Consider the following 19,160-nt stretch of genomic DNA (forward strand, 5'->3'; position numbering starts at 1 on the left):
GTTGGTTGGAGATAGGTATTTTAATGACTTAGAGTTGTGGGTTTTTTTCCTGTCCCAGAGAAATACTGTATTTGACTTTTTAGGGCAGCTTACTTGGAAGAATAAAGTCTTCTTTTAGGGCTGTTCATCTAAACCACTATGGGCAACTGCTGAGAATGCTTCTCTCAGGAGTGTCTGTAATAATTCATTGGTCCCAGTCCTGCTCCTACTGATGTCAGTAGTAAAACTATTGTTGACTTCAGTAAGAAAAGTATGAGTCCCATTACCTTCATATGTTGCTATTTAGATTTTGTTATATTTATTGGAGCATATATGCAACTTCAGGTGTTTCCTACTTAGTTCTGTAGAACCCTTCCATTAGGAGAGTGTATAAAACTGCCATGCCCTTCCTCATATACTGCTTATCGTCCTTCATCCTTATCATTTATTCACCATACATGGCTCACAGACTTTCAGAGGTGAAGAAAATGTTTATAAAGGCTTATTGTGGAGGAAGGCTGCTGACAGTTGCTAATATGCTGTAAACAGTTTTGGAAAGAAAAAAAGTTTGATTCAAGATTAGCTGTTTTCCTGACTCACTGATATATTCTGTCTGTTTGCCCCTCTCTTCTCTCTTTTTTTTCTTTTTTTTTCTTTTTTTTTAAGGAGTCAATTCGCTGAATATTTGTTAGGCTGGCTGCTTGTGAATAATAATAATGAGAGAGAGTACCTGGGGTGTAGTGTACATTTAATAACAGACAGATATATAAATATAATATTTGGACCATTTTGGACTTCAGTTCCTGTCTTACGTTTGCCTCTGTTTTGCACTAATTATGCAATTTTTAATTACCACTTTGGGAGGAATAGAAAAAAGTTTAGTTTAAAATTAGTACTGTCTGAAGAAGAGGAGACTTATTGATTTTTTAAAAAAAAAAGTCTGAAATATTAATCCTGTAGGGCTTGAACTAGTTTCTTAAGTTAGCTTTTCAGAGGTGCTAAGCGCTGACATCACTCTTTGCCCCACACATGAATCTGCAGAACACTTGGCTGCTTATGTCAAAAAAACCCCTGCAAACCCTGCATAGGGGGTGAATTCAAACTAAAATCCATAGTCTAGGTATTTTATCTCTTACCTTAGTTTTCCATCCATTTTCTTGATGAGTGTTTTTCCATGTGGCAATAAAATGGCACCTAAGAGACATAATAAGGATAAATCTAGGGCAATGTAATAATATTTATTATCCTTTGTAACATAACAGGAAGAGTTGGTGGTTGCTCAGAGACAGGTTTCCAGATGTCACTGTTTCTGGTAGGCTTACAGTCCAGAGAGACCAGAAACAATCCAGTTCAGTAGGTTATGGCCTTTCTGGAATAATTTCACTCTGTAGAGATTGAATGGTGCAATATCAGCAGTTATGAATGCCCTTGGGAGTACCTTATTAAGGACAAGGTATTGTTAGTATATTATCAGATTTGGAAATAGTAGTAAATAACATACTAAGCTATAATTTTCTGGTGTTATGATAGTATAGCTGCAAGCTGATCATGCCCCCTTTTGTAGATTTGTTTGCTTTCATGGCTGAATTTTGTGTGAGTCTCCTGGGTCTCTGGCTAGGTACAAACCCTCTCACAAGTTACCTGCATGGAAGTCTGATTCTCTAACCAATTACAAGTTCAAAGTAGTAATCACCTCTGACTGCGTGTCTGCTTGGGATACTAGCATGCAAATAATAATAGATTATAACCAAGAGAAAAGAACTTGCTTCAGTGCTGGAAGCTGTTTTATTGTTTTGGTTTCTTTGGGTTTGTTTGGTTGGTTGTTGTTGCACGCTTTTGTTTTTTAAGAAAGAAAAAAAAAAGATACTTTCCTAAGCAGGTATTTTAAGCCTTCCAAATTTTACTGAAATGTTAATACCTCCTCTCACTACTCCTCGCACTTCAAGATTTTCCGCTGTAGTGTATCATCCCACATGTTCACTGAACATTTTTATTTCAGGCAGAGAGATGTGTGTGCACTGAGTAGAGTGCAGAAGTGTTATAAGCCAGTGTTTTGCAATGAGGAAAAAACCAGGTGCTCTGCTGTATCTTCAGATATAGCCCAAGCAACACAAGCTCATGTGAAAATGGAAGTCTTTGAAATGTGAATGGGTTTCTTTGGGTATCATTGTCCCATCTGCAACTAAACTTCATCTAGGCACAGATGTGTGGGGTGGGGGGGGGCTGAACTGTGGCGACTTATCGTGAGGGTTTCTTTTGGCAGGCTAGGAAAAATGACGATGTGAATAAAGGGAACTTGTTTAGTTCAGATGAAGACTCTATTAATGAGCCCCATTATCCCTATTTTTGGAGAGTGTTACTTTTTTTTAAATATATACAATGCTGTATTATTTTTGATTACAGCAGCATTCACTGGTCACTTTTATCTTTGTGTGTGGATTTCTAATTATACATGTTAGACGAGTGATCTTTACTGTAAATAGTAATGTGGTTTTCTTTCACTTGATCTCTCTGTGCTGGATTCTGTTTCATTGTTCACTTTCTTCATCACAGTATCTTGCTTATTTTATCTTTCAACAGACATTTCTTTAAATCCTCTCGCATGGTCCTCCCCTCCTCCTTGTAACTTTGTGAAAAGGGCTTTATCTGAGCAGGCAGTTCCATTTGTCTTTTGATCTATTTTTTGATGGATGTGCGTTCACTTCTGGTAGTAAGCCCAGTACTGAAATCTTTATTCAAGGCCAAAGTGTGGGGGCTTGACTGCAACTTCTGGGTACGACTCTTACCTACAATTTCCTAGAGCTACCGGGGAACTTGGGGACCAGAGATCATTACTTAATTGTGAGGCTTTCAAAGGTTTTTCAGGGAGGCTATTAGCAGCTTCCAAACTTTCAGGTGATTCCTCTTGAGAGCTCAACAATGGAAGCATTGGTAACCACCAGCCGCTTCTGGAAACCTGGAGTTTTCACCCCTTGGGCGCACTACAAGAGGGAGTGCGTGCCTTGCTCTGGTGTGTGCCTCGTGGCATTCTCTGCCCACGCAGCAGCGAGGTTAGTCTGCACTTGAGAACGAAGGGTGCTTGATGCCTTCTGATGGTCCCACTGTGCCTCATCATTGAGCTCTTCCATGTCCTTATTGAGATCTTATCAGGAGCAGAGAACATGACTAAAGAAGGCAGTGGCTGGCCCAGAAAAGTGAATCAAAACATTTGTAAACACAAGTAATCACAACACCAACATTGGGAGAGGGAATAGGAATTCTGAAAGCAAACAGAAGAATCACTTACCTACCTGGAGATGATAAATAGGGAAAACAAGCATTCATTCAAACCTAAGACCCTCCTTTCATGTCTAAACCAAAATAAAACTGATTTGCAGAGATGACCAGTAACTGGAAATTCAGGTATTTGTTTTGTTCGGACTATTTTTCTGTAGGTCCTCAGATGCAAAATCAAAGCCAAATTCATTTCTCCTGTACAAATGTGAGTGACTTAAACCCAGCATTGGTATGTTAAACAACTTGTTTAATATAGTATTAGCATTCGGAGAGTCACAATGAGGCTTTGAGGTTAACATCCCATTAAGATGAATGGGAGATGTTCATACCTCAGGCTGTAGATTCAACAAGACAGCAGAGCATTGATTTACATAGTGAAGGCTATATCTTGGCAAACCAGAAGGGCTGCAGACATCATTTTTCTAAAGCAAAGCTTCGATTCCAGTGAGCACATTACAGTCTGCAAAAGGCCCCAGATCAGCAGAGCCGCTGGAGCTGGATAGCTGCTGGCTGTAACTTTAAACTGAAAGACATCAAATGGATTTTTCACTACAAAAGTTGAGATCTTGGCCAGGTGCTCCCCACTCCTGTCTTGAGACTCCCCTTTCTTCCCCTCACCCCCTTTCTCCCAGAACTGATTATCTGATAGGAAATATAGGCTAAGGACTTGGTGACCTTACTGACCTTAATGTTGTGCACATTTTTGTTGCCTTTTTTAACCAGTATGTCTCCCTATTTGTGCTTAATCTTTAGATTCCCTCTTTTTTCATATGTTTTTTATTCTCTCTTATGTTGATGTATTACCACATTAATTCCTTAGCTCCACATTTTCCCCACAGGACCTCTTCTACTTGCCTGTTTTCTTGCTTGCTGTCCTTGCTGTCTGGCATGCTATAATCTTTTTCTTACTCATTGTCCTCGTAAGGAGCTCCTCTTTGGACAGACATACGTATGGATGTGGATTTTCTTTAGATCTTTCCCACATAAGCTCTCCCCTGCAGCTGAGTAAGGCCCTCCTGCAAATCCCTGGATGCTTCTACCTTGGGCTCACAGAGGGGCAAGACAGCCTGGATTTTGCAGTAAGGTGAAACCGCAGCCATCATGCCTGCGCGTTTTGCAACTGAAAGCCTTCATAGTCTTTCTAGCACACGCTGGCTTGATTTGGGCACCAGTCTGGAGTGCAAATGAATGTGGCTGCATTTTAGTTCCAGTTGGTTACATCGCAAAACCAAAGCATTGCCATTTGGCCTGACTGGGGATTCAACAGCAACTGGGAAGGGAATATCAGGGGCACTAATGCTGAGGTGTATTTGGCAGGGATGAGGCTTCCCCAGCAGCAGCTGCTTGTACTATGCTGCAGATATTGCTTATGTCTTTTGTCACTGAAGTCACTTGACTCTTCTGAGTAATTATTAGAATTATCAGCTTGTAGCAAGAGAGCCTAAACTGATTTTTTTTTTTTTCTGAAGAACTTCTAACTGCTTGTGAATTTGCAGTAATGCATTCATTTTTTACAAGTCCAGCTTGTGTAATTAATCAGTCATGGGTGAGACACAGAACCTGAAGCTTTTGTTTGTCTGACAGATATTGCCACATACCTTGATTTCTTAATTATTTTTTTCTTTGTAGTACCTCAGTACAGCTGGAATGAGGGTCACTCACTTTATTAATGACTCCCTATTGCATTGCTTTCGACAGCTCAACCATCACTGTATGTCACACAGGCATGCATTTGAAACTCAATATAGTTACTGTCTCATAAGCTTCATTTTCTGTACCACTAGCTTGTGTTCTCATGTTAGTTTCCCAAGCGTGGTCCTAAGCAATTTTAGGAAATGCTGATACAACTGTAGCAATTTTCCTCAATTTGTTCCTGACAAAGAACTAGCTTCGAAATTGAGTTGGCTTCCTTTTTGTTTGAAACACTGGTAAACACAATTAGCCTCATTAACCCTGGTTTCTGTTTCATAACAGAAAATTAGCCTGCAATCACTGGTTTGCTGGAAAGCACTGTTGTAATTAGTCCTCAACAGTCTGATATGAAAATCCATCGCGTTTTTAATTTCTCTGACACGTCGGTATATACAGAAAACATGCCTGATTTCTCACTTATCTTGGGGATTGAGATAAAGTCAAGGACCAAGTCCTCAGCTGGCTTAGAGTGCTGTTGAATAGATTGGACAAACATCTGTCAAGAGTGTCATAGATGCATTGGTCCCCCTGTGCGGGAGGGCAGTAGGTGATTTCTGGAGGTCCTCTCTGCCTCTGCAATTCTATGGGGTTCTGACCCTTCAAAGAGCATGAGACCTAAACAAGGACCAATGGTTCAATGTCCAGATGGAGATTGGTGACAAGTGGTGTCCCTCAGGGACCTCAGGTCCCCCTGTATAGGGACCAGTACTGTTCAATGTCTTCATCAGTGACATAGACAGTAGGATCAAGTGCACCCTCAGTGCACCCTCAGCAAGTTTGCAGATGACACCAAGCTGCGTGATGCAGTTGACATGCCTGAAGGATGGGATGCCATCCAGAGGGACCTGGATAAGATTGAGAAGTGGGCCCACGTGAACATCATGAGGTTCAGCAAGGCCAAGCGCAGAGTCCTGCACCTGGGCAGGGGCAACCCCTGGTATCAATACAGGCTGGGGGATGAAGGAAGGGAGAGCAGCCCTGCCAAGAAGGAATTGGGGGCACTGGTGAATGAAAAGCTGGGCATGAGCCAGCAATGTGCACTTGCAGCCCAGAAGGCCAATGGCATCCTGGGCTGCATCCAAAGCAGCATGGCCAGCATAGTGAGCAGAGGGAAGTGATTCTGCCCTTCAACTCCGCTCTGGTGAGATCCTACCTGGAGTTCTGCATCCAGCTCTGGAGCCCTCAGCACAGGAAAGACATGGACCTGTTGGAGTGGGTCCAGAGGAGGCCACAAAAATTATCAGAGGGATGAAGCACTTCTCTAGTGAGGACAGGCTGAGAGAGTTGGGGTTGTTCACCCAGAGAAGAGAAGACTTTGGAGAGACCTTATTACAGCCTTCCAGTACCTAAAGAGGGCCTACAAGAAAGATGGGGACAGGCTTCTTAGCAGGGCCTGTTGCAATAGGACAAAGGGTAATGGTTTTAAATTGAAAGAAAGTAGATTTAGACTAGATATAAGGAATAAATTTTTTACAGTGAGGGTGGTGAAACACTGGCACAGGTTGCCCAGTGAGGTGGTAGGTGCTCCATCCCTGGAAACACTGAAGGTCAAGTTGGATGGGGCTCCAAGCAACCTGGTCTATTTGAAGATGTCCCTGCTCATTGCAGGGGAGTTGGACTAGATGATCTTGAAAAGGTCCCTTCCAACCCAAACTGTTCTCGGCTTCTATGATGATTCATTTAAATCCTGGCCTTGCTGACTGAATGCTTTTCCTTACCAGTCCTCCCAAAATGCAGTATTATTCCAGATTTATGCTAGAGAAGAGCTCTTTCTTGTTCCAGCTCTAAGATGGTAGTGGCACTGAAGCCAGTGTCCTTTTACCAACATAGAAATGGACTGACTCAAAGGTGGATCAGGCTAATTATTCTTAAACCTCTGTAGATAATCTGAAGGTTAAATCATCACTTTTATGTGTGGCTCCAATGAGTACGTCAGGGACTGTGATTACGTTCTCATGAAACAACTAAGTTTTTCAAAGACTGTTTTTCCAATCAGAGAGGAACGCTGTAGTTCATGTGGGTTGCTAAGTCATTAGCTGGTACATGGTACATCACACTCTCAGAGGTTCACAGAAGTAGTGCTGCTGCAGGACGATAGGTACTAGACCAAACCTCTGTGAACTGGTCTCCAAATTGTATCAGGCTCTTACCCAGCCACTGCAGAGCAGAAATAGGGGAGGTTTGTGTACACCTGTATGTGTAGAAGTGTACCCAAGAAATTCTCTGGGAATTTGGGTACATCACTTAGGCCACATGACATTCCCCTGTGAAATGTCTGAGATTTAACTAAATGCAGACCTCTTTATTTGCATTAGGAATGAGAAAACGACCTTAATTATTTTGAATTCAGCATAAAAAGTCTAAGGATAACTCCTAATCTAGCTCTGTCCTTTCCATACATCTTGTTATCTGGGAGAGAGAGATGGTGATTGCATACCTCTGGATTAGTCTTCAGTGTCTGCATGAGTGACTTCAGTGAAGGATGTTGTATAAATGCTTAGTAGTATTTTAGTGAAAGACAAGAGAAATTATTTGTATAATTACAGCATCTGAATTCTTACATGCAGGTCAGAGGGCAGATTTAGAAATGCTTCTAGGGCTGCTTGCACAATAGGGAGCTGAAGACTGAATCGTGACATTTGTGCAGGAGAGGGACTATCCCACAAGTCTCTAGCGCCTAGTGAAATCTTTGCCTAAGGGATGTTTTTCTCCTGTATTAAATGTTCTTCTTATTTCTCAATTGTTCTCTCTAAATGCATATGGCACCCTGGGGGTATCTCCGTTTGAATGATCTCAATTGCTTCTGTGTCCATTTGGGCGCCAGGCTAGAGGGCTGTGAAGTGACACTGAGCTATTCTATCTTGATATCTGAGCTGCAAAGCAGGAATTCTGTAATTCAGGTTCAGGTCACTACATATGTTTGTTATTAAGATCTTAAATAACCAAGCAGTAACTAAATAATTGGTAATTTAATTTATTAGGTGCCCACAGCATTTATAGTCAAAATACTAGGGAAATTAATATAAACTTGCTTATTCCACAAAGAAACATAAAAGCATTGACAAAAAGCAAAGCCTTCAAACACCATCTTCATTCATGCATGAGGCACCCTGTGTGCAAAATGATAGTGTTAGCAATGTCAGCCAATCAAGCAGACTAATTGGCTGAACTGCTTAACTGCCTCGTCATATAGAAATAGGTTTTAACATTTTCTTTGCCACAGTTTAGCTCCTCCAAAGTGTGCCTGAGGTTTACTGTACTTCCAGCCTGTTGAAGAATTTTCTTAGGCCACTACATGACATGTTGAGCTGTGACCTAACACTTCATCTACCTGAAAGCCCCAAGGCACACACAAGCCTCAGAAACCTGATCATGGGGTAGCTCTGGAAGTGTCCATGGATGGGACATGGCAACGGCTCCTACTTCTCCTATTCCAGTGTGGCATGAAGGCAGGATGTGTCCAGCTGGGTTTCAGGGTACTTGCAGTCTCACTTCTTCCTGCAAGAATGGGTTTGAAGCATCATCTGCCCCTGCACCAGCACATCTAAATTGCCAGTCATGTGAAACAGCCTCATCACATGAGCAGTAAGTGAAATGCTCAAGTACCAGAGTTCAGCTGAATGTGCCACAAATTACAAGTAGCAAGGTGAGCAGGCGGTGCTTTGGTCCGGGCTAGCAAAGATGCATCAGTGAACGTGTGCTCCAAGCAGTCTTCAGGCAGATGTCCGCTCCTGATGAAGGGAGCGCATTCTCCCTGGGTGCGCAGCGGGGGAATTCCTACGGTGCAGCATTAGCAGTCTGCAGGGGGGAAGACTGCAGAGCAGAGATGATAATTAGAGCCTCATGAGTAGTGATTTCCATGTTGTACTCCCAGCTTCTTCACTGATTTTTTGTGATGGACAAGGATAAATCATCCAGACCATACGAACCAATTTTTCCCTTCTGTAAAATGATTGTACTGATAGTTTCTGATTGCCATACTGTGCTGTGTGTGACTGTTTGAGGGATGCCTTGAGATACTTGCATGAACATTGCTATGTAAAGGCAAAGCCCTATCATCAAGCATCTGTTTCAGAATAGAGTCAAACTCTGCTGGGGAACAGTTTACTGTGCATGCACCCACAGACTCCATCTCTCAGGTTGTATTTGTCAACATGTGTTTGTCCATCCTCCTTTCTCTTGTTTACTTTCTTTGGTTATTTCACACCACATTCACCCTAACCTGAAAAAGAAGAGACTAGGTTAAATTATTTCAAACATCTGCAAATGTAGTATAATGCACAAGGGGCACTTTTGGCATTAATGTTCTGTGGGGCTTTTTGGAGTAATTAAGCATGGAAAGGTCACCTTGTGTTCTAACAGGAAACATGGAGAGATGGCAGAGAGAAAAGCCAAGCTGAGCAAAAACATTTTAAGGAGAAAGCATCAGCAATGGACAATATTTATTACTACTTCAGTGTTCCCTGAGCTGCTACTATACATTGATTCCAACCCTATGCCCGTATATTTTGTTTTTAAAAGCTAAAAAAAACCATGAGATTGAATACAAGGTAAGGGCTAGGCAGCTCAAAGAGTGCACACTGTTGACAACCATTTGGCAATGTTTGTCCTTTGGGACAAGCATCCAGATGAGGTTTGTTCAAAGTACGTCAGCCATGGTACTTTGTAACTCTCAAGGAGAGGACACACATGAGGAGGTCCTTTTCTTGCCATGTGCTTATGTGCCTTGTGAATATCCTGTCCTTAAGTTCATAAAAAATTTTTTTTTTTTAAATGAATGAGAACAGCGGGTAGAGTTTGATTATGAAGTTCCAATCATTTTTGCCTGAAGCTTTTCCTGTCTCAGAGATGCTACACCCTTTCCCACTTTGCTCCTTGTGGTTTTCTGTTTGCAGCTGAACTTTGCTCATTATTCGCCTGGTGAACGCCTCCAATGCAAGTCACTGACTCTACTCATAGGTGAGCTTGGTCCACCTTGTAACATCCAGAAATCCATTCCTGAATTACGAACACTGAGAAAGGATCCAGCTGTTGGTTGTTGTTCCCATAGCAGCTCCGGTATATGAAGCAGGGCCTGCTGTGAGTTGTTGTGTGCACGCACAAAACCTGTCTTTCCCTGTGAGACCCTTGCAGCATCAGATAGACTAAAATAGCATAAGAATGGTTTCTTGAGGATGATCTCTGCTCTCACAGTACCTAAGATTGGGAGGTTATATAGACTTTTGCCTCAGGTAGGACAAATGAGTGCAATGGATGAATGTAATAGGCACCAATTTTTCTCCTGCTCCTGACTCTCACAGAATGTATTTAAAATTCACTCTTAGGAGACCTCCCCGTCTCATTCTGTGACTGTGGGGGTGGCTGTCTATACTATGCAGAACTGTAATTTCTTTATTCTTTCTACTTGTGACCTGGAGTTCTTAAAGTATTTTTCCCCTCTCGTGGAAAAAGTAATTCTCTCTCCTACCTCAGTCCTACAACCTTTCTTATGAATACTTGGTAAAGATTTCACTTCAGTTTTCTGCAATCTTTTTCATCTGTTGCTAAATAACCCTGGTACTCTCTTAGGTGCCCTGCTGACATTTTGCTTCTTATATACTTGAATAATTCTTATTTGTCTTTATTCCTTGAAAATCTTTTTCCACTATTACTTTCAGCTTTTCCTAGCCAAGTTTTATTTTTTTAGCTTTATTCCTGCACTTCCTTGTCCATCTCTTGGCTCGGATACCTGTTTCATACCTTTTAGTTACATAGTCATTCATTTCTCTTTTTGTGTCCTTTCTCCCAGTAGATTGCCTTCATTCTTCTAAATCTGCTGAATCACAAAATACTCTGTTTTTGTTTCTTCCAAGGTCAAGTAACAAACATCACAGAAAGAAAATAGTGAAGGCTCAGTGTGTGTTGTATATGTAATAGGAACACCTTCAGAAGGTTTGGCAATGTTTCAGCCAGTGGTAGACCCTTGGTGGTGCTTGTCCTCAGTGAAACTGCTGTCACGTTTAAAGCTAAACTATAGCATTTGCTCTCAAGGACATTTGGTGGCCCTTGTTCCTAGGGGTTGGCTGCTCTATGGATGAAATAGGAGCAATGTAATTATCTGAGTCACTCCCCCAGATTCTTTCATGGCAAACCCACAATTTGCCTTTAGAGTTTTATTTCTCAAAAGCTGTTGCTTCTCTGTCTCTCTCCTTAGTTGTTCTGCTTTGAGTCTGAGAGTGCACCTATTGACTATGGTATGACAGAGCTTCCATTTGGCCTCGTTTCACCATTTGGTTTCAGTCTAAGCCTTTTCCCTGTGATTTCTGGGTCAGCTTCTGCTTAGTATGCAGCGTCTTGTCTGAAGTTCTGAGCATCCTGTTTCACTGGGTACTTTAGCATCTGTCCTGATTAGGTCTCTATATGTGCTTGCAGAGCCATTGTTTAACTGCACCACATTGCCCAAAAGCAAAGCTGGAAATTCCTGGGTTAAAAATGCCACTATGGCTTCTTTTTGTGACTATATTCTATTAAAAGCTGTCATAGTGGTCCACAAGCACACTTTCCAGCAATGCAGCTAATTAAGCATGGTTTCAGAACTTCAAAAGTGCTCCTGCTTACCAGGTAGGAAAGACTAAAGGAGGATGATAGTCCTTCCACAAGCCCTCTGAAAGCCATTACATGGTCTTAGGTGAGATTACCATCTCTCAGGGCTTTCAGTTTAACTTTTGGTAGCAGCAGCTGTACTGTTGGAAGAGGACAGCATGAAACAACGGCCTGAAATTAGAAGGAAGCAGAAGAAGCCTCCAGTAAGACACACTCCTGACTGAAAAATCCTTTATATCTAAGCTTCTTATGCTGCAAGTTCAGAGCAGGAAAGGAGAGAGGAGACAGCAGGGCAGTAGTTCAGGCTGGTAGAATTTATTTTTACAGGAAGGAAAAAATCCCATTGTCTGCAACCACATAATCTTCTTGCACGGTGTGTAATGTTTATAAAGAACAGGGGGTCACATATGGCTGGCTGTCAGCAAGAAACAGCAAGTTTGAATTAGCATTAAAAAAGCTGAGCACTTAATAACATAACTACATGTAAATGGTTTCACCTGTGATAAGAGAACACTATTTCCTTCCTTCAGATAGGGCTTTATGTTTCCTTCCTTAATTTCTTCTGTCTTATTAAATTATCTATAAAATACATCCTGGTATTGAAAGGGTAGGACCTAAAGCAGCCAGCTTCTTTGCTAGCCTTGTAGTCAATGTTTAACAAATTAACATGGATCTGCAAGTGAAAAATCTCTACAGCTTTTTTTAAGTATTGCCACATCTGAGGAGGTGTTCAGGTTAGGAACACAGCGAGCTGTTGTGCCAACAGCTAATTTTACGACAACGTCAGAAGCCCATGTCATTCCCTTACTAGCCTGAACAGCCCCTGTACTCCAGTGGTATGATACTACGAATGGGAACAAGAGCTGGCTATGGATAACTAGGGCTGGCTTTAGCTGTGTGGGATACTTGTATGTAGGAAAGAAAGAGCTAGTTCTCAAGGAAAGAAAATGAGGCCAGTAAGAACTGCAGGCTTCCCTCTTCATCTTCTGCTGCTTCCTGGGGGTTAGGGGTGTCAATGTACAATGCTGTATTTTAACACTGACTGCTGATTATTCAAGTGACTATCAAAAAAATTACACTGCTGCAAAGAATATACTGAAGATATAGTGCCCAGAAAATGCCATGCACTTCAATGGGGAGCTTTTGCCAGAGAACAAAAGGCCTGGGGCTGCAAGAAAAGACAGAAGGAAGTGTGGAGCCTGTGCTTCCCTGGGGGAAAAAAATCCATTAATTTATATTGATTATATCCCTAAAGTGTTTTAAAATAATTTTTCCCTCTTGTTCAAATCTTGCTGCTTCTAAATCATAGAGGAAAGTGGCGAGGGGCGGGGGGGGGAAATGACAAAGAGCAAGGCAACGGTAACTTTTCAAGAAACAGAGGAGAGTAAATACAGCTTGCCCATCCCTTCTGTTCTCTATCCTGCCTCCCACTTACCTTGTTGCTACTCATGACAGCCCGGTACCAGAGGCTTGTGCAAGCTGAGGATGACAAAGTGAACTGGTGAGTGGAGGGCAGAAGGTGTGTGATGGCTGAGGGGTTGCTTTCTCATAACTGGGGCTGGGCTCCTGAGCAGTCTGCCAGTGATGGCCAAAGACCATTCAGAGTAGAAAAGGGCTATCTCCTCTCTTCTCTGCTCTATTTTCTTGATCATCCATCATTAGCTTTATTGATTAGAATAAACTGTCATTATAGGGAAAGTCAGGAAAAGAACGTTCTGTTGAGATAGCAGCTACAGCAAGCTATAAAAAAAGGAGCTTGCAAGAGCTCAGTCTGACAACTGGAGTGAGGAAGTAGCTCCCACATTGATGGGAGACACAGAAAAAAGCTGTTCCACACCACTACTCCCAACCTCCTCACAGCTATTTGCTTCCCACCCTGTGTCCATCTCCTTCTCCCTGCTGCTCTTTCCCAGACTCTCTGAGCCTGGAAGAGGTTGGATTTCTGCTGATCCATTGGATCAAGGTGAATTCTGGGAGCCCTGGGAGGGAGACCTTTTGACAGCGTGTATTCTTTCTGGTGGTTTACCTCGTGGCCTTCTCTTCCTAACAGGGCAGAAAGGTGCGGAAAAGGGACAGAGGGAGGAAGGCTCTTGCAGACTGCCTGGGGCAGTGTGATTGCAGCTGTCCCTTGCCATATCTGAACGGGCAAGTAGGTGACAGGCCTGATCTGCTCTGTTAGCACTGCTTGGCAGAAGGGAATTATGCTATCTTGAACAAGGCGATAACCCTTTGTTTAATTTTAACATTTCAAAAATGCACTCTGTGTTACACATTTGCAGGGAGCTAGTGTCTGCTCACGTTGCAGCCCTGCCTCCTCCAAATGTGATGATCAGGACACATTATTCAAGTGTGGTGTGATGGTAGGTGCAGCAGTTGCTACATACTTTCTTACGGAAAACAAGAAACTTTTTTTGTGGGGGAAAAAAAAAAACTTCATTTGAAACACAGTTCACTAGAATGTGAAATGGGCAATATTTTAATCCCATTTGCTGTTAACTTTGTGGTGACTTTAGTTACATGCTTCACTGGAGAAGTAAAAGGTTTCCATCTAGTTTGTGTACTGGCTGACCAGTGTGCCTCCAGTCCTGGCTCTTTCCCATAGAGACAGTCTGCAACAGCTTTATTATCTGTCTAATCCCTCCTCCTCCTCCCTGCTTTTGTCTCTCCTTTCCGGCAGAGCTCTGGAAGTGCCTGCCAGCTCAGCAGTCAGCCTGCCCCACGCAGCTCCCCCAGCTGCTCTGCTCCCGTACCTCCGCATTTGGTTCACCCTGTTGAGACCAGAGCCTTGGCATGTGTTTTACCCTGGGGTGTGTACTTTTCTCCATGGTACTATTTATTGCATATTCTTTCTTTCCCAGTTCATTATTTATTCAAGCATGCAGTTCACATCCTCCTACAGTGGGGATTAGCAAAGGGTCCTGTTTGGTAAATGGGAGAGGGTTTTTACCCATTTACTTTTTATCTGTGGTGATTCTTTCATTGCTGAAGTTACTATTTCTGGCACTGCTGTGATTTCCATGCTGTGATCTCGTTCAAATGAGCTCCTTGACATTCTTGTGCCTCTTCTCCAAATGATAGATAGGCACCGTCCATAGGTTGATGTGCTGGTTTTTAGTCAGCTCCAGCTATGAGTTCCTTGTACCTTTCTGCTTCCAGTCTCTTTTTTTCATGGTATATTCTCTCTCCTGCCTGCAACAGACGAGGACTGTCCTGTCCGTACCAGTTCTGGTCTGGACTGATTGACCTCCTCTGCTTGGCAGGTTCAAATGGCTTTTTCAGAAGTGCCCCTTATAACTGAGACTGGTACCTTTAGATTGGTCTAAAAGTTCTCTCTGTTGCCAGAAGCCTCTTTTTCAGGCTCTGTTTCTAAACATGTGTCTCAGACATTTTAATCTTTTGTGGTTGCAGCTCTGCTCCTGTCTCTGTATTACCTCTTCCTACTCAGCCTTCTTTGCCCAGATTAAATAAAAACTGCAAAAAATGTCATCTTCTTCAGGACTAGCCCTGGCCCAAAGAAAGTTCCCTGCTCTGACAGTTGCTCTCCTTTTGGCAGCCACATTACTATCTGCAGTACTTCTTAAACCTTCTCCAGTTGTATCACACATTCCCAGAGAAATTCCAGCTCTGATGGCACTTCTAATTGGTTTGGTTTTTTTCACTTTATGTCGTATCTTGTTTTGCTCCAAGTACTTTGTGTTGTCCTGAAGTCACCCTGAGCCAAAGAGGGTGGCAGGGATTTGCCTCATTCGGTGCCCAAGCTCCAGCAGCCTGGCATGGTGTAACATGAGAACTGGCACAAATGGAAAATCAGTTTCAAATGGCTCATGCCAGTGCACGTAGGAATGTGTTGACTGTAGACAGCGTGTTGTGTGGATTGGACAGATAAGCATATTCTCTGCTATACCATCATTCAGTGCACAACCTGCCCTAAATGCATGTATCTGCTCCTTTACAGATGGACTAGTTCTTAGTGCAGTTCTGTTTTCTGAAATGGTCTATATTGTGTTCACTGTCTTTTTGATCTGTCCTTTTCTAGCTATATCTATTTCAAATATACCATGTACCACAGGTATGTAGGAAAGTCAGATGGCTCTATAAGGGCTCCTCACCAATTAAAAAGTATCCCCCATGGATGAATACAGTCAAGTGCTGTAGTTTGACCCACCAATAGATTCTTTTTCTGCAGCACATCCACTTATTAAAGCTGCTGATTGTAAGAGAAGAATTTGTCTTTCTGTAGAAATCAAACTACCACTGAAGAGTCCTTCGGTGGGGGACATTCACCTCTCTCCATAAACAGCCCAAGTGATTGAGGAGGGCTGGAATTCACTTGCAGAATCTTGGAGTAGCTTCTCTATAGGTGGTGTTCCAATTTAGAGACTGAAATAATGGCCCCTGCCCTGCACGGAAGGAAAATGTGGGACTTTTGGGCCAATGGATTTGCATAGGTGTGAAGCCAGCATGGAGAAATACAATACAGAACGTTTGTTAAGTACCTCCTTTTCTTGACTGTAGCTTGACAGGCTGTACCTATTTACCACCACAGTTTGCATTTTCTCACGTGGTAACATCTGCAAGGCACCATGCTGTGCTGTGTTAGAAATCCCCAAGCTGGCTCTGAGAAGGCTTGTACCTATATATTGCTAAACTGCATGCAGATCTGCAGTCACTTCAGCGCTGACTGAACTGGGCATCTCTGCAGCACTCTGCCTTGCAGGGGAGATGCGAGCCTGCTGTGTCCCATGCTCTTTATGCATCCCCTGGGTGCTCTTAACATGTAAGCAAATGTCACTGCGTGGCAATGAGACAGCAGACATTGGTGACCAAGTTAAATTTCACTGAACCAGCAGTGATAGGCATGATCTTCTACCTGTCCCAGAGTGGTTCACAATTGCAGCTATTCTCCCTTGACAGCCCTGAAAAGAGGACTAATGCCTACTGCTGATTGCCAGTGTTTTCTGACAACAAAGCAAATCACTTTTTAAAGACAATGGCTTGTTTACTTTTCATTGAAACTTGAATTGAAGATATTTCATAACAGAATTTGAGCAAATTTACCAGATGTTTCATCCCACTGTGCTTTTCTGGCAGGTCTACAAGACAGAATGCTGACTAAGACTAATAAATCAGGCTGTGTGTGAAAGGCTTGAGGAAGGAATACAATATATATTCCCAAAACCATAGGAGTATCTTACGCCATCGATCCTTGGGAATTCCTGATGTTTCCTGTTCTTTTCTTAGAGACTGATCTCAAATACAGGAGGGGAAGGGGGTCCTATTCTGTTCCTGTAGTCTATGGTGAGACATAGCTTTTTCTAACAGCACTCCTTGTGCTGGCATTGGAGATCATAGGCATAAAAATGAATAATATAATTCCATAGGCAATTATCTATCCAGCTGGGAGAAAATGAGAAATAAGAGTTTAAGGTGCATTCAGAGGCTGGCTGTGACCCAGCAAAGTAGTGTATTGCTCTACAAAATAATATGCCGCTCCTCACCCATCTCCTTCCCTTCCAACACCCGCCCTTTTGCTTTGTTCAGCCTCTACTAACCTCTTTGCTTCCTTGCTGCCCTATCCAGAAGAGGTCTGCTGGTTCCGTTGGAGTCAGGAAATAAGGCCACCTGTAGAAGACTCTCTTCTTTTACAGCCTTGCATCACATGTGTGAACCACACAAAACTGTTTTAAAACACATTTCTGCTCTCCTTTCAGTGACTCTTACAGTACCTGATTCAGTTTATTGACCATTGTCTTTGCAAGTTTGTGACATTCAGTCTTCTTTTGGCCTGGACACCTGCTTTCTTTGCTCTGCTCTTGCTTTTATTTTCTCTTACTGTATTTCTACCAGCTCTCTAGATATTCCCCTCCATGGCTGTCTCCTCCCTACATATCAGGAAAAGCAGCTGAAGTTTCCACACCATATTCTAAGCTGAGGAAATGATACAGGAAATACTATTCCTGTTTGTCTGACTGCAGTAGGAAAACATATATCAAACTGTTCACTGAAGCCCACACCAGACTTGAGCTAGTGACACCTGGTTCGGTAAGGTGGAAGAGGCTTTGGGTGAGAGCACAGCATCATGTTATTCTACCCTTGGTTAGAGTGACTTAATTAACATGTCCCTGAAATCCCTCTGTGTCTAAAGGCTGTGCTAGCTGCAGGGCTTGCAGTGCTGCTCCTCCTGTATGGTCCTTTTTGAGGATTCTCGCTCACACCGGGGTAACAGTGGTGCCAGGCAACCCCTCTTTCAGTCCAGGAGATGTGAAATCAGGATACTCAAGCACAGCAAGGTATTTTTGAAACAAAAACATGGACACACATGGACCCACAAAGAACAGATTGCCTTTGAATAAGGTTTGTCCATCTGAATAGCAGCATCAGGTGAAAAGAAGCTGCATTTTTAAATCACAATCATATTATTTAAGCAAGTTGTATTATTCTGTGTGTTGCCTTTATCTGAAGATTGCAGGCATTTGTGATTATCTGTCATTTTACCTTTATACAGCTGTTTTCATCCTGATAGGTCACAGAAATTTGCCACATGGCAGTAACTGCAACCATCTCATCCAGCATGTTACAAAGGAAGAGAGAGAACGGGAGTGTTTAGCCCAGGACTGCTGTAGCAAATTACTACACTTAGAAAAATGCTGTAAAGCCATTCTACTCAATTTTTAATGCTCTGTCTGAACAGCCTATGCTCAATGAATTGCGTGGTGTTCAAGTTATGTGTCTGTGCAAGATGAAGAGGTAAGCTGGCTGTACTAGGATTAAACTGTGCTTCTTGAGGCAATAGGTATTCCTCAGCCCATGCTTGGGACCATGAACCAATCCCAAAACCAGGGTTCTGAAAATACAGCAGCATCTTGAGGGTTAAAGGGCTGGAAAACGCAACACTGACTACCCTCCAACTCCTCAGGTCTTAAAACCATCAATACCCAAAGCTATTGTGATGTTCAGCCTGTGTCTGCTGAGTAAGTCTGCACAGTTGGCACCACTCCAACTGCAGCTGCTCTTTAAAGTTGAAAAAACTGCTTGAAAAGGTTTTTGCTGGGTTTTTTTAATTATTATTTTCTCAGCTTTGAGGATAGTTAGGTGTCCTTGTCTCGCCATCTCCCTTAACAGCAGTTTCAGTTTAGCTTGTGTCCCACCACTCTCACTGCAGCCTTAAAGGAGCGCAGACTCAGCAATTTTCAGAGAGGCCACAGAGTCATTGGAAAAGTTCCCGCTGACTTCTTCAGTGAGCTCTAAAAGGCAGGCTCCAGCGCTTCCAGTGCTGCTGTAAATAATGTCTAGAATGGGCCAGATAAGGAATAGGGGGTACACATGGCCTTGCTTTGAGCTTGTCTTTCATTTCCTTTGTCTCTTTTAAGAGAATCAAGGGAGCTAATTTCATATAACTTGGCACATCATCTGATTGTTGGGCCCTTAGGGGTCTGCTTGGTGCTGCCTCTCCCACTCACAGGACTTCAGGCTCCAGGTTTTACTTAGAGGAGCAAGAGAGGCCTCTCGGTGCCTGGAGGAGAGAGTGCAAAGTGTTAAATGCAGGAAGAGCGTTAGAAACAACGGCAATTTTCTGGCTTTGATCTGTCACTTGGCAGCTCCTGGAGACAGGCTTGTCTGGGGCTATCTCT

This window comes from Phaethon aethereus (assembly GCF_964289735.1).
Source record: "Phaethon aethereus genome assembly, chromosome: 12".
NCBI classification, from domain to species: Eukaryota; Metazoa; Chordata; class Aves; order Phaethontiformes; family Phaethontidae; genus Phaethon; species Phaethon aethereus.